Source organism: Rhipicephalus microplus, unplaced genomic scaffold (genome assembly GCF_043290135.1).
Source record: "Rhipicephalus microplus isolate Deutch F79 unplaced genomic scaffold, USDA_Rmic scaffold_224, whole genome shotgun sequence".
NCBI classification, from domain to species: Eukaryota; Metazoa; Arthropoda; class Arachnida; order Ixodida; family Ixodidae; genus Rhipicephalus; species Rhipicephalus microplus.
Window position 1 is genome coordinate 152,501 of NW_027464795.1, and position 15,000 is coordinate 167,500.

Consider the following 15,000-nt stretch of genomic DNA (forward strand, 5'->3'; position numbering starts at 1 on the left):
GACGCAGTTTTCGCGCCGCCCCGGCAGACGCGGTTTTCGCGCCGCCCCGGCAGACGCGGTTTTTTGCGCCGCCCCGGCTGACGCAGTTCGGACTTGGCACTTTTTGGCTGAGCCTGGCTGGCGGCCCACTCACTCGATCGCCATGTCTGTTTGCCACAGTTTTCCCGGTGGTGCCGCACCCGGGCTCGCCCCGGCTGACGCAGTTTTCGCGCCGCCCCGGCTGACGCGGTTTCGTGCCGCCCCGGCAGACGCGGTTTTTTGCGCCGCCCCGGCTGACGCGGTTTTTTGCCGCCCCGGCTGACGCAGTTCGGACTTGGCACTTTTCGGCTGTGCCTGGCTGGCGGCCCACTCACTCGATCGCCATGTCTGTTTGCCACAGTTTTCCCGGTGGTGCCGCACCCGGGCTCGCCCCGGCAGACGCGTTTTTTTTTTTTCTTTCGCCCCGGCTGACGCAGTTTTCGCGCCGCCCCGGCTGACGCGGTTTCGTGCCGCCCCGGCAGACGCGGTTTTTTGCGCCGCCCCGGCTGACGCGGTTTTTGCCGCCCCGGCTGACGCAGTTCGGACTTAGCACTTTTTGGCTGAGCCTGGCTGGTGGCCCACTCACTCGATCGCCATGTCTGTTAGCCACAGTTTTCCCGGTGGTGCCGCACCCGGGCTCGCCCCGGCTGACGCAGTTTTCGCGCCGCCCCGGCTGACGCGGTTTCGTGCCGCCCCGGCAGACGCGGTTTTCGCGCCGCCCCGGCTGACGCGGTTTTTGCCGCCCCGGCTGACGCAGTTCGGACTTAGCACTTTTCGGCTGTGCCTGGCTGGCGGCCCACTCACTCGATCGCCATGTCTGTTTGCCACAGTTTTCCCGGTGGTGCCGCACCCGGGCTCGCCCCGGCTGACGCAGTTTTCGCGCCGCCCCGGCTGACGCGGTTTCGTGCCGCCCCGGCAGACGCGGTTTTCGCGCCGCCCCGGCTGACGCGGTTTCGTGCCGCCCCGGCAGACGCGGTTTTTTGCCGCCCCAGCTGACGCAGTTCGGACTTAGCACTTTTTGGCTGAGCCTTGCTGGCGGCCCACTCACTCGATCGCCATGTCTGTTTGCCACAGTTTTCCCGGTGGTGCCGCACCCGGGCTCGCCCCGGCAGACGCGTTTTTTTTTTTCTTTCGCCCCGGCTGACGCAGTTTTCGCGCCGCCCCGGCAGACGCGGTTTTCGCGCCGCCCCGGCAGACGCGGTTTTTTGCGCCGCCCCGGCTGACGCGGTTTTTTGCCGCCCCGGCTGACGCAGTTCGGACTTGGCACTTTTTGGCTGAGCCTGGCTGGCGGCCCACTCACTCGATCGCCATGTCTGTTTGCCACAGTTTTCCCGGTGGTGCCGCACCCGGGCTCGCCCCGGCTGACGCAGTTTTCGCGCCGCCCCGGCTGACGCGGTTTCGTGCCGCCCCGGCAGACGCGGTTTTTTGCGCCGCCCCGGCTGACGCGGTTTTTTGCCGCCCCGGCTGACACGGTTCGGACTTTGCACTTTTCGGCTGTGCCTGGCTGGCGGCCCACTCACTCGATCGCCATGTCTGTTTGCCACAGTTTTCCCGGTGGTGCCGCACCCGGGCTCGCCCCGGCAGACGCGTTTTTTTTTTTTTTTCTTTCGCCCCGGCTGACGCAGTTTTCGCGCCGCCCCGGCTGACGCGGTTTCGTGCCGCCCCGGCAGACGCGGTTTTTTGCGCCGCCCCGGCTGACGTGGTTTTTGCCGCCCCGGCTGACGCAGTTCGGACTTTGCACTTTTTGGCTGAGCCTGGCTGGCGGCCCACTCACTCGATCGCCATGTCTGTTTGCCACAGTTTTCCCGGTGGTGCCGCACCCGGGCTCGCCCCGGCTGACGCGGTTTCGTGCCGCCCCGGCAGACGCGGTTTTCGCGCCGCCCCGGCTGACGCGGTTTCGTGCCGCCCCGGCAGACGCGGTTTTTTGCCGCCCCGGCTGACGCAGTTCGGACTTGGCACTTTTTGGCTGAGCCTTGCTGGCGGCCCACTCACTCGATCGCCATGTCTGTTTGCCACAGTTTTCCCGGTGGTGCCGCACCCGGGCTCGCCCCGGCAGACGCGTTTTTTTTTTCTTTCGCCCCGGCTGACGCAGTTTTCGCGCCGCCCCGGCAGACGCGGTTTTCGCGCCGCCCCGGCAGACGCGGTTTTTTGCCGCCCCGGCTGACGCAGTTCGGACTTGGCACTTTTTGGCTGAGCCTTGCTGGCGGCCCACTCACTCGATCGCCATGTCTGTTTGCCACAGTTTTCCCGGTGGTGCCGCACCCGGGCTCGCCCCGGCAGACGCGTTTTTTTTTTCTTTCGCCCCGGCTGACGCAGTTTTCGCGCCGCCCCGGCAGACGCGGTTTTCGCGCCGCCCCGGCAGACGCGGTTTTTTGCGCCGCCCCGGCTGACGCAGTTCGGACTTGGCACTTTTTGGCTGAGCCTGGCTGGCGGCCCACTCACTCGATCGCCATGTCTGTTTGCCACAGTTTTCCCGGTGGTGCCGCACCCGGGCTCGCCCCGGCTGACGCAGTTTTCGCGCCGCCCCGGCTGACGCGGTTTCGTGCCGCCCCGGCAGACGCGGTTTTTTGCGCCGCCCCGGCTGACGCGGTTTTTTGCCGCCCCGGCTGACGCAGTTCGGACTTGGCACTTTTCGGCTGTGCCTGGCTGGCGGCCCACTCACTCGATCGCCATGTCTGTTTGCCACAGTTTTCCCGGTGGTGCCGCACCCGGGCTCGCCCCGGCAGACGCGTTTTTTTTTTTTCTTTCGCCCCGGCTGACGCAGTTTTCGCGCCGCCCCGGCTGACGCGGTTTCGTGCCGCCCCGGCAGACGCGGTTTTTTGCGCCGCCCCGGCTGACGCGGTTTTTGCCGCCCCGGCTGACGCAGTTCGGACTTAGCACTTTTTGGCTGAGCCTGGCTGGTGGCCCACTCACTCGATCGCCATGTCTGTTAGCCACAGTTTTCCCGGTGGTGCCGCACCCGGGCTCGCCCCGGCTGACGCAGTTTTCGCGCCGCCCCGGCTGACGCGGTTTCGTGCCGCCCCGGCAGACGCGGTTTTCGCGCCGCCCCGGCTGACGCGGTTTTTGCCGCCCCGGCTGACGCAGTTCGGACTTAGCACTTTTCGGCTGTGCCTGGCTGGCGGCCCACTCACTCGATCGCCATGTCTGTTTGCCACAGTTTTCCCGGTGGTGCCGCACCCGGGCTCGCCCCGGCTGACGCAGTTTTCGCGCCGCCCCGGCTGACGCGGTTTCGTGCCGCCCCGGCAGACGCGGTTTTCGCGCCGCCCCGGCTGACGCGGTTTCGTGCCGCCCCGGCAGACGCGGTTTTTTGCCGCCCCAGCTGACGCAGTTCGGACTTAGCACTTTTTGGCTGAGCCTTGCTGGCGGCCCACTCACTCGATCGCCATGTCTGTTTGCCACAGTTTTCCCGGTGGTGCCGCACCCGGGCTCGCCCCGGCAGACGCGTTTTTTTTTTCTTTCGCCCCGGCTGACGCAGTTTTCGCGCCGCCCCGGCAGACGCGGTTTTCGCGCCGCCCCGGCAGACGCGGTTTTTTGCGCCGCCCCGGCTGACGCGGTTTTTTGCCGCCCCGGCTGACGCAGTTCGGACTTGGCACTTTTTGGCTGAGCCTGGCTGGCGGCCCACTCACTCGATCGCCATGTCTGTTTGCCACAGTTTTCCCGGTGGTGCCGCACCCGGGCTCGCCCCGGCTGACGCAGTTTTCGCGCCGCCCCGGCTGACGCGGTTTCGTGCCGCCCCGGCAGACGCGGTTTTTTGCGCCGCCCCGGCTGACGCGGTTTTTTGCCGCCCCGGCTGACACGGTTCGGACTTTGCACTTTTCGGCTGTGCCTGGCTGGCGGCCCACTCACTCGATCGCCATGTCTGTTTGCCACAGTTTTCCCGGTGGTGCCGCACCCGGGCTCGCCCCGGCAGACGCGTTTTTTTTTTTTTTTTCTTTCGCCCCGGCTGACGCAGTTTTCGCGCCGCCCCGGCTGACGCGGTTTCGTGCCGCCCCGGCAGACGCGGTTTTTTGCGCCGCCCCGGCTGACGTGGTTTTTGCCGCCCCGGCTGACGCAGTTCGGACTTTGCACTTTTTGGCTGAGCCTGGCTGGCGGCCCACTCACTCGATCGCCATGTCTGTTTGCCACAGTTTTCCCGGTGGTGCCGCACCCGGGCTCGCCCCGGCAGACGCGTTTTTTTTTTTTCCTTCGCCCCGGCAGACGTGGTTCCCCCCCCCCCCTCCGTCTTTCTTTTTGTTTTTTTTTTTCGCCGCGGCTGAAGTGGATTTTTCGGTGCCTCGACGCCCCGGTAGTCGCGGTTTTTCCGTTTCCGCACGGCCCCGGCTGACGCTGCTCGGTCACAGTCGCCTTTTGTGGTGATTGCAGACTTCTTGAGCGCGGGTGTTTTTTTTTTTTGTTGTTGTTGTTGTTTTATTACGCATTCGCTCCAGCAGACGCTGTTTAGACTTTTTGTTTCCTCTTTTATCCTGCGACGAGGTGACGAGGTTTATTCGGTGCCCCGCCGCCCCGGCTGAAGTGATTTTTCCTGTCCCGTGCCGCCCCGGCTGACGCGGTTGGGACTTCGCGTTTGTTCGGCCGCCACGGGTTTTGGCGCACTCGCTCGGTTGCTTGTTGTTGCCACTTGTTGCGAACCCAGGTTTCTTGAGCGAGCGCGGGCGTTTTTTCTTCCTTTCTTTCTTTGTTCTATGTGTTAGCGAATCGGCCTTTAATATCACACGAGGACTCACAACCAACAATTTTCAGTTTGAAGTGTAAAAAATCTGCAGGTGTTGACGTAACTGACTTGCCCCGTACCCTTGAGTACATCCATGAAGTTCTCGTAGTACTACTAAATCGCATTATTCCAAGTGGAGAAATTCCCATAAACTTGCAAACCTCTACACGAAAATCGGTGCGCGTGATAAAGTTGAAAATTATCGTCCGATATCAAATGTGCCTTCTATAACACAAATTCTAGGAAAAAAAAAAAAAAAAACACTTGTTCGCCGTTTTCTGCGCCGTGACTGGCAGCACTCCGGCGAAGCGAAACGGGGTCGATTCGAGCACGATATCGGCGTCTTTCGACGTGCTCGCCGGCGACCGTCGCACGAGTACGTCGCACGAGCGCGTCTGCCGGGGCGCCGTTTGCGAAGCCGACGCAAAAGTGGGAACCGCCGCTCGGATGATCGCCGCTTTCGGCAGAGTGAGTGTTGGCACTCCGGGGAAGCGAAACAGCGTGAATGCGCCCACGAAATCGGCGTATTTTGAAGTGCCCGCCGGCGACCGTCGCACGAGTACGGTAAACCGCGTCAGCCGGGGCGTAGTTCGGGACGCCGACGAAAAAGTGGGAAGCGCAACTCGGATCTTCGCCGTTTTTGCAGGAGTGAGTGGCGGCCCTCCTGCGAGACCAAGAAGCATCGATTCGTGCACGAATTCGGCGCCTTTCGACGTGATCGCCGGCGACCGTCGCTCGAGTAGGGCAAACCGCGTCTGCCGGGGCGGGCTTCGGGACGCCGATGCGAAAGTGGGAAACGCTGCTCGGATGTTCGCCGTTTTTGGCCGAGTGAGTGCTGGCACACGGGCGAAGCCAAACGGGGCCGATTACGGCACGATATCGGCGTCTTTCGACGTGCCCGCCGGCGACCGTCGCACGAGTACGGTAAACCGCGTCAGCCCGGGCGGAGTTCGGGACGCCGATGCGAAAGTGGAGAACGCCGCTCGGATCTTCGCCGTTTTTGGAGGAGTGAGTGGCGGCACTCCGGAGAAGCCAAGGAGCGCCAATTAGCGCACGATATCGGCGTCTTTCGACGCGCTCGCCGGCGACCGTCGCACGAGTAGGGCAAACCGCGTCTGCCGGGGCGGGGTTTACGACGCCGACGCAAAAGTGGGAACCGCCGCTCGGATGTTGGCCGTTTTTGGCAGAGTGAGTGCTGGCACTCCGGCGACGCGAAAGAGCGCGAATGCGCCCACGAAAGTGGCGTATTTGGACGTGCGTGACGGCGACCGCTGCAGGAGTACGAAAAACCACGTCAGCCGGGGCGAGCGACACACGGCGGTCTGGGTGCTTATCGCTGCTATTATAGGGGCACCCCGGCAGACGCAGAAAAAAAAAAAAAATTTTCGACCTTCTTTTTTGCTGGTCGAGCTCGGGTAACCCAGGTCGCAATGGGAGCCGCGCACGAAAGCGGCGTCGCGAGACGCGTTCGCGGTCGCTAGTCGCACGAGCTCGGCAACCGCGTCAGCCGGCGCGGAGTTCGGGATGCCGACGGCTAAGTGGGTACCGCTGCTCGGATGTTCGCCGTTTTTGGCCGAGTGAGTGCTGGCACTCCGGTGAAGCCAAGGAGCGCCAATTCGTGCACGATATCGGCGTCTTTCGACGTGCCCGCCGGCCACCGCCGCACGAGTACGGCAAACCGCGTCTGCCGGGGCGGGGTTCGCGACGCGTACGCAATAGTGGGAACCGTCGCTCGGATGTTCGTCGTCTTTGGCCGAGCGAGTGCTGGCACTCCGGCGAAGCGAAACGGGGCCGATTCGGGCACGATATCGGCGTATTTCGACGTGCTCGCCGGCGACCGTCGCACGAGTACGGCAAAGCGCGTCTGCCGGGGCGAGGTTTGCGACGCCGACGAAAAAGTGGGAAGCGCCGCTCGGATCTTCGCCGTTTTTGCAGGAGTGAGTGGCGGCCCTCCTGCGAGACCAAGAAGCATCGACTCGCGCACGATATCGGTGTCTTTCGACGTGCCCGCCGGCCACCGCCGCACGAGTACGGCAAACCGCGTATGCCGGGGCGGGGTTGGCGACGCCGACGCAAAAGTGGGAACCGCCACTAGGATGTTCGCCGTTTTTGGCAGAGTGAGTGCTGGCACTCCGGCGAAGCGAAAGAGCGCGAATGCGCCCACGAAAGTGGCGTGTTTGGACGTGCTTGACGACGACCACCGCAGGAAAACGAAAAACCACGTCAGCCGGGGCGAGCGACCCATGGCGGTCTGGGTGCTTATCGCTGCTATTATAGGGGCACCCCGGCAGACGCAAAAAAAAAAAAAAAATTTTTTTCGACATTCTTTTTTGCTCGTCGACCTCGGGTGACCCAGGTCGCAGTGGGAGCCGCGCACGAAAGCGGCGTCGCGAGACGGCTTCGCGGTCGCTAGTCGCACGAGCTCGGCAACCGCGTCTGCCGGGGCGGAGTTCGGGACGCCGACGGCTAAGTGGGAACCGCCGCTCGGATGTTCGCCGTTTGTGGCCGAGTGAGTGCTGGCACTCCGGCGAAGCCAAACGGGGCCGATTCCGGCACGATATCGGCGTCTTTCTACGTGCTCGCCGGCGACCGTCGCACGAGTACGGCAAAGTGCGTCTGCCGGGGCGGGGTTTGCGACGCGTACGCAATAGTGAGAACCGTCGCTCGGATGTTCGTCGTCTTTCGCCGAGCCAGTGCTGGCAATCCGGCGAAGCCGAACGGAGCCGATTCGGGCACGATATCGGCGTCTTTCCACGTGCTCGCCGGCGACCGTCGCACGAGTACGGTAAACCGCGTCAGCCGGGGCGGAGTTCGGGACGCCGATGCGAAAGTGGGAAGCGCCGCTCGGATCTTCGCCGTTTTTGGAGGAGTCAGTGGCGGCACTCCGGTGAAGCCAAGGTGCGCCAATTCGCGCACGATATCGGCGTCTTTCGACGTGCCCGCCGGCCACCGTCACACGAGTACGGCAAACCTCGTCTGCCGGGGCGGGGTTTGCGACGCCGACGCAAAAGTGGGAACCGCCGCTCGGATGTTCGCCGTTTTTGGCAGAGTGAGTGCTGGCACTCCGGCGAAGCGAAAGAGCGCGAATGCGCCCACGAAAGTGGCGTGTTTGGACGTGCTTGACGACGACCACCGCAGGAAAACGAAAAACCACGTCAGCCGGGGCGAGCGACCCATGGCGGTCTGGGTGCTTATCGCTGCTATTATAGGGGCACCCCGGCAGACGCAAAAAAAAAAAAAAATTTTTTTCGACATTCTTTTTTGCTCGTCGACCTCGGGTGACCCAGGTCGCAGTGGGAGCCGCGCACGAAAGCGGCGTCGCGAGACGGCTTCGCGGTCGCTAGTCGCACGAGCTCGGCAACCGCGTCTGCCGGGGCGGAGTTCGGGACGCCGACGGCTAAGTGGGAACCGCCGCTCGGATGTTCGCCGTTTGTGGCCGAGTGAGTGCTGGCACTCCGGCGAAGCCAAACGGGGCCGATTCCGGCACGATATCGGCGTCTTTCTACGTGCTCGCCGGCGACCGTCGCACGAGTACGGCAAAGTGCGTCTGCCGGGGCGGGGTTTGCGACGCGTACGCAATAGTGAGAACCGTCGCTCGGATGTTCGTCGTCTTTCGCCGAGCCAGTGCTGGCACTCCGGCGAAGCCGAACGGAGCCGATTCGGGCACGATATCGGCGTCTTTCCACGTGCTCGCCGGCGACCGTCGCACGAGTACGGTAAACCGCGTCAGCCGGGGCGGAGTTCGGGACGCCGATGCGAAAGTGGGAAGCGCCGCTCGGATCTTCGCCGTTTTTGGAGGAGTCAGTGGCGGCACTCCGGTGAAGCCAAGGTGCGCCAATTCGCGCACGATATCGGCGTCTTTCGACGTGCCCGCCGGCCACCGTCGCACGAGTACGGCAAACCTCGTCTGCCGGGGCGGGGTTTGCGACGCCGACGCAAAAGTGGGAACCGCCGCTCGGATGTTCGCCGTTTTTGGCAGAGTGAGTGCTGGCACTCCGGCGAAGCGAAAGAGCGTGAATGCGCCCACGAAAGTAGCGTATTTGGACGTGCTTGACGGCGACCGCCGCAGGAGTACGAAAAACCACGTCAGCCGGGGCGAGCGACCCACGGCGGTCTGGGTGCTTATCGCTGCTATTATAGGGGCACCCCGGCAGACGCAGAAAGAAAAAAAAAAATGGGGACATGGCGTGCGTCACCGTGCGGCTTCGCAGCGTTGCCGAAGTCGCCGAGCCCTTCGACTGAGCCGAACGGCGGACAGGGAACGTTGGTCGGCCGTTCTAACCTGTCGGTGCCACGCCGAGACGTCGTTAAGGAAAACCGCGTCGTGGGCCTCTACGACGCCGTCGAGTCGTTGTACGTTTGGTGTCCAGCGTGTCGGCGGCGAGTAGCGGACACGTCGTTCACGACTTCGGTCTTTCGCAGTCGACGCGAACTTGCGGAGAGTCGTGGTGCCTCACGTTTTCGGCAGAAACCGCGGCGGAATTTTCCCGTGCGTGCGCGCACGACCTCGGTGCTGTGCCGTCAGCGTAGTGTTGCACAAACTCGTGGCCTACCCAAGGTGCGGTACGTTTGCGGCCGTATCCTCGGTGGGAATTTCGTGAGTAGGGTCGCAAATTCTACGACCTCGGCGGGTTTGAGAGCGACGTAGACTTGTGGCACGCTCAACATGCCACACGTTTCGGGGCACACCCGCGGTGAAATTTTCTCGAGTACGCTCGTATTAGGGCCCAAGGAGGTCTGGGTACTTATCGCTGCTATTATGTGGGGGTTCTCGTGAGCGGCGTACGCGAAAGCGACCGGGTGTCTGATATGCGGCGGGCTTCGGCCTCGTCAAGCGTGTCCTCGGGTCTGCTCCAGGGGAATCCACGGCAGTCGTCTGCAGCCTCATCCGCTTGATGCGTTAGGGGCTGGTTGTCGGACGGTGCCGTTTTACCACGATATCGAGGTGTGTTCCGTGTCGTCCTCGGGCGATTCAGATGCGAAAGCGCCGAAGACGCGGGCGTGACCCGTCGTCTGGCGGCTTTGCAGTCTCGGCTCCGTTGCTAGTTCCGGCCGGTCCACCGACAGTGCAGCGGGCTTGGGCAACCCGCACGGCGCGACCGAGTCGATGCAACGAAAAAGAGCGAGCATGAACGTGCTTCTTGCCGCACGGCTCCCACTCGTCTTTCGGGAAGGTTGTGCCGTAGCGAGCTCGAACGCCGTCATCTCGGAGTGCAAAATAAGCGTGTTGGGGCGCCTGAAGGTGGCCTCCGCCGCACACAGACTGCGTCCGGCCCGCCGAGGGCGAGGACGGACGCGCAGTCGAACGATTACCTGGTTGATCCTGCCAGTAATCATATGCTTGTCTCAAAGATTAAGCCATGCATGTCTAAGTACATGCCGAAATAAGGCGAAACCGCGAATGGCTCATTAAATCAGTTATGGTTCCTTAGATCGTTTCTTCCTACTTGGATAACTGTGGCAATTCTAGAGCTAATACATGCAGTGAGCCTGGAGCCCTTTGGGTAACGGGTGCTTTTATTAGACCAAGATCGATCGGGTTTCGGCCCGTATTGTGTGGTGACTCTGGATAACTTTGTGCTGATCGCATGGCCACGAGCCGGCGACGTTTCTTTCAAGTGTCTGCCTTATCAACTTTCGATGGTAGGTTACTTGCTTACCATGGTTGTTACGGGTAACGGAGAATCAGGGTTCGATTCCGGAGAGGGAGCCTGAGAAACGGCTACCACATCCAAGGAAGGCAGCAGGCGCGCAAATTACCCACTCCCGGCACGGGGAGGTAGTGACGAAAAATAACAATACGGGACTCTTTTGAGGCCCCGTAATTGAAATGAGTACACTCTAAATCCTTTAACGAGGATCAATTGGAGGGCAAGTCTGGTGCCAGCAGCCGCGGTAATTCCAGCTCCAATAGCGTATACTAAAGCTGCTGCGGTTAAAAAGCTCGTAGTTGGATCTCAGTTCCAGACGAGTAGTGCATCTACCCGATGCGACGGCTCGGACTGAACATCATGCCGGTTCTTTCTTGGTGCACTTCATTGTGTGCCTCGAGATGGCCGGTGCTTTTACTTTGAAAAAATTAGAGTGCTCAACGCAGGCGAGTCGCCTGAATAAACTTGCATGGAATAATAGAACAAGACCTCGTTTCTGTTCTGTTGGTTTTTGGAATACGAGGTAATGATTAAGAGGGACGGACGGGGGCATTCGTATTGCGGCGCTAGAGGTGAAATTCTTGGACCGTCGCAAGACGAACTACTGCGAAAGCATTTGCCAAGAATGTTTTCATTGATCAAGAACGAAAGTCAGAGGTTCGAAGGCGATCAGATACCGCCCTAGTTCTGACCATAAACGATGCCAACCAGCGATCCGCCTGAGTTACTCAAATGACTCGGCGGGCAGCTTCCGGGAAACCAAAGTATTTGGGTTCCGGGGGAAGTATGGTTGCAAAGCTGAAACTTAAAGGAATTGACGGAAGGGCACCACCAGGAGTGGAGCCTGCGGCTTAATTTGACTCAACACGGGAAAACTTACCCGGCCCGGACACTGGGAGGATTGACAGATTGAGAGCTCTTTCTTGATTCGGTGGATGGTGGTGCATGGCCGTTCTTAGTTGGTGGAGCGATTTGTCTGGTTAATTCCGATAACGAACGAGACTCTAGCCTATTAAATAGGTGCGGGGTTCCCAGCACCTTACAACCTTCTTAGAGGGACAAGCGGCTCCTAGCCGCACGAAACAGAGCAATAACAGGTCTGTGATGCCCTTAGATGTCCGGGGCCGCACGCGCGCTACACTGAAGGAAGCAGCGTGTCTTTATCCCTGTCTGAAAAGACTGGGTAACCCGTGGAACTTCTTTCGTGATTGGGATAGGGGCTTGCAATTGTTCCCCTTGAACGAGGAATTCCCAGTAAGCGCGAGTCATAAGCTCGCGTTGATTACGTCCCTGCCCTTTGTACACACCGCCCGTCGCTACTACCGATTGAATGATTTAGTGAGGTCTTCGGACCGATGTCCGGCGCGGCCTTTCGGTTGCGCCGGTCTGTTGGAAAGATGACCAAACTTGATCATTTAGAGGAAGTAAAAGTCGTAACAAGGTTTCCGTAGGTGAACCTGCGGAAGGATCATTAACGGATTGTGAAGGGTGAGCGCCTCAGCTGCGTCTGCGCCCGACACTTTCTGCCGCTGACCCCGTTTGGACGCGGGGTCGGCTTTTCCCCACGGGGCTGCCTGAATGTGGAGCGGCACCCCGTGACAAATTGTTGCGCCCAGCGGACGCCAACACCGCGACCTTGGACGGTCGGCCAGGTGGCGGACGCGGGTACAAACGGCGCAACGCACTCATAGGTCGGCTTTCGACCCGCCACTGCACCGTGGCTCGAAGCGCTCGAAATGCGCGACCCGACCGCTGCGGGACCGCCTAGTACTGTAAACAGGAGCGGCGGAGCGCGAACGGCGAGTCGTGGTTACGTCGGTAGAAGGCGAGGCTGCGCGTTCCCGAAACGCCAGCCGAGTGCCCTCCCGACCGTTCGAGCGTGCAAGAACGAGACCCGACAATCGCGCGGCGACTGCCAAGTACGAGAGGAACGGCACAAGCGTCGGCGGTCGGTCAAGGAACTGGCGATGTGACGGGTCCGCTGTGCACCAGTGCATACCGTCCCGCCGTCCGCGGCAAGCGCCTCCGCGTCCTCGGGTGACGGAGGCTGCCGGTCGGTTCTTGCAGGCGAGGGATCTCGCTGGCACCGGTTCGCGTTGACGCGCGGCCGGTCATGGCACGGCGATGCGACGGCCGAGGTGCGCAGTACTCGATGGAGGAACCGCACGCTCCGATGACCGTCCCGCCCTCCGCGGCGTATGCGTACCGACCGTAATGGTTGCAGCAGCGCCGGCCGGCTTTTGAATTCGCCACACGAAACACGGTGCGAGATCGCGGTTAGGGGAGCGTCGACGTTGCCAGGCGTTTTGCTTGCTGCCGAGGGAAAGGCGGCACGGCCACGTCGCGCTCGTCGCGATTAGCGGGTCTGCGCGCTTTGGGAAGGTGCCGCAACGACTTGCCGAAAGAGGAAGCACGGAAGAACGAGGGACTTGGACGTCCCGACAATTGAACGCACTTGCGGCCAGGCCCTTGCTGGCTTCGTTCTTCCGCCTCGAGTAGGCTCGTACGCGGCTCCGGCGCCGAAAGTGGTCCTTGGCACCGACTTCGGTGGACGTGGGAAGTGCCGCGCAAGTACGGCGCGCCTGGCTCCACCTGTTGGCTAAAGTAGGCAGCCGGATCGGCATTTTGGTGTGCGGTGGCAAACCGTGGATGCGAAAAAAGCTTGTGCGATTTCGTGGAACAAAAAGCGGGGGTCCCCCTTTTTATGCGGAGGAGACCGACCCGCCCGCCGTGGTGAACCGCGACGCCACGGTAAAAACGGGAGAGGCTTGTCGATGGGACCGTGCATCCCGCGCTCCACGGAGGCCGGGAGGCGGCCGCCCGAGGAAATGTGTAGCCGTCGAGGCCCGCATCTGCGTGCACTCTTATCCAAATGGGTGTACCGCAGGCATTTTCTGGTTAGGCGGGCCAATGAGAGCGAGCACACAACGATACCTACGGGTCCGGCTTGGAGAACCGGCTTCGACGCCTCCCGAGTATTTATAGAGGGGTGGACCACGAAAGCACTCGCAAGTAGCGGAAGCGAAACGCCGTCCGAAACACACCGTTTGCTCGATTTGCGGCAGCCGAAAAAGGCGCGGCAGAGTTTTGGAGTCCAAGCGTGCGCTGAAAAGCGCCCTTCTTGGCCACTGTTTGGCCGAGTGCCAGAAACGTTTGGTTTTGACTGTACGGAATTGAACAAACACTTTTTCACGACTCTAAGCGGTGGATCACTCGGTTCTCGGGTCGATGAAGAACGCAGCCAGCTGCGAGACTTGGTGTGAATTGCAGGACACACTGAGCACTGATTCTTTGAACGCACATTGCGGCCTTGGGTCTTCCCTTGGCTTCGTCTGTCTGAGGGTCGGATCACATATCAAGAGAGCCTTCGGCGCACAAGGGAACGTGAGCCGTCGACTCGTTTTGACCGCGTCGGCAACACGGACAGCACGCTGAACACCTCACAGCGAGCGCCAACAGCGGCCACTCAAGGGCGAGACGGTGGCGACCGTCGTGCCAGAGCCCAACCGAAACGGGGGCGACCGACTGCATTGAGGATGTGGCACCTCGTTGAGACCGCCGCAGGACTTCGAGTCGGAAGGAAGCCTGCAGGGAAAGTGCGGTCGAGGTTGCGTACTCCTCTCTGCGACCGGGCGCGCAAGAGCTGCGAGAGCCACGGACGCGCAACTTTAACGCACGGTAAACACGAGGAGCGAAAGCCGGCCAGCAAAGCTTCTCCAGCCGTGCGCAAAGTGCGCGAGATCGCAGCCTTGCGTTGCGCTTGTTGCCCTCGAAGTAAGCAGGGTGTCCCGTAGACCGGGCGCTCGAACACGCTGCGGGGCCGTGCCTCCTCCAGGCTTTGCCGCGCGAACAGGGAACGTTCGCGCGCAAAGCGCAGGGAGGTGAGGAGGCTGCGCCCGACGTTTGCGGTTCGCTGCGTACGCGGTTGATGCGGAGAGCACGGCGCGACGACTTGCCGCGAAGCGGAAAAAGTCTCCCGCACGAGTTGGCGAAACGTTGGCGAAGCTTAAGGCGTTCTCGTCGTAGTCCGCCGTCGGTCTAAGTGCTTCGCAGTTCCCGTCCCGTTCAAAAAACTGGGCCACTCCAGTTGGGGCGGGGGCGACGCTACACGAGACGATGCCTCTCGCCAGGCTGCGTGGCTGCCCTTGCGGCGGCGGCGACTGGCCTCGGCGGTGTTTGGGCTTTCGACACGGTCGTTTATCACGCAACTGCTCGGACGACGCACGCGCGCAGCGGAATGCCGCTTGCCAGCCTTGTGAAGATGTGACCCTGTACAGGGTTGCGGGCGCACTTGGTAGGGCGTCGTACTCGGTTCGCGATGGGTTTACGAACGTGTCCCGTCACTTCCACGTCACACCGGTTGTGCGCCGCACGCGTGCAGCGGGGAAGCCGATTGCCAGCCTTGTGAAGAAGTGGCCCTGTACAGGGTTGCGGGCGCACTTGGTAGGGCGAGCGCACGCGGTCGTGCAGGAAGTTGATGGAAGCGAATGTATCTGCTGTCGACCTCAGATCAGGCGAGACAACCCGCTGAATTTAAGCATATCACTAAGCGGAGGAAAAGAAACCAACAGGGATTCCCCGAGTAGCTGCGAGCGAAACGGGACCGAGCCCAGCACCGAA

The 15,000-nt window shown here is 61.7% G+C and overlaps 2 non-coding genes and 1 pseudogene across 2 annotated transcripts; all 3 read left to right on the forward strand.

The window, feature by feature from the left end:
- The first annotated feature begins 10,039 nt into the window (after positions 1 to 10,039).
- LOC142792524 (small subunit ribosomal RNA) lies at positions 10,040 to 11,854 on the forward strand. Its single transcript, XR_012890993.1, has one exon. It is a non-coding gene; the product is annotated as a small subunit ribosomal RNA (ribosomal RNA).
- A 1,719-nt stretch (positions 11,855 to 13,573) lies between these two features.
- Positions 13,574 to 13,726, forward strand: LOC142792508 (5.8S ribosomal RNA). The gene has a single exon (XR_012890978.1). It is a non-coding gene; the product is annotated as a 5.8S ribosomal RNA (ribosomal RNA).
- Positions 13,727 to 14,880: 1,154 nt separating this feature from the next.
- LOC142792503 (large subunit ribosomal RNA) overlaps positions 14,881 to 15,000 on the forward strand; it is a 6,530-nt pseudogene continuing 6,410 nt past the window's right edge.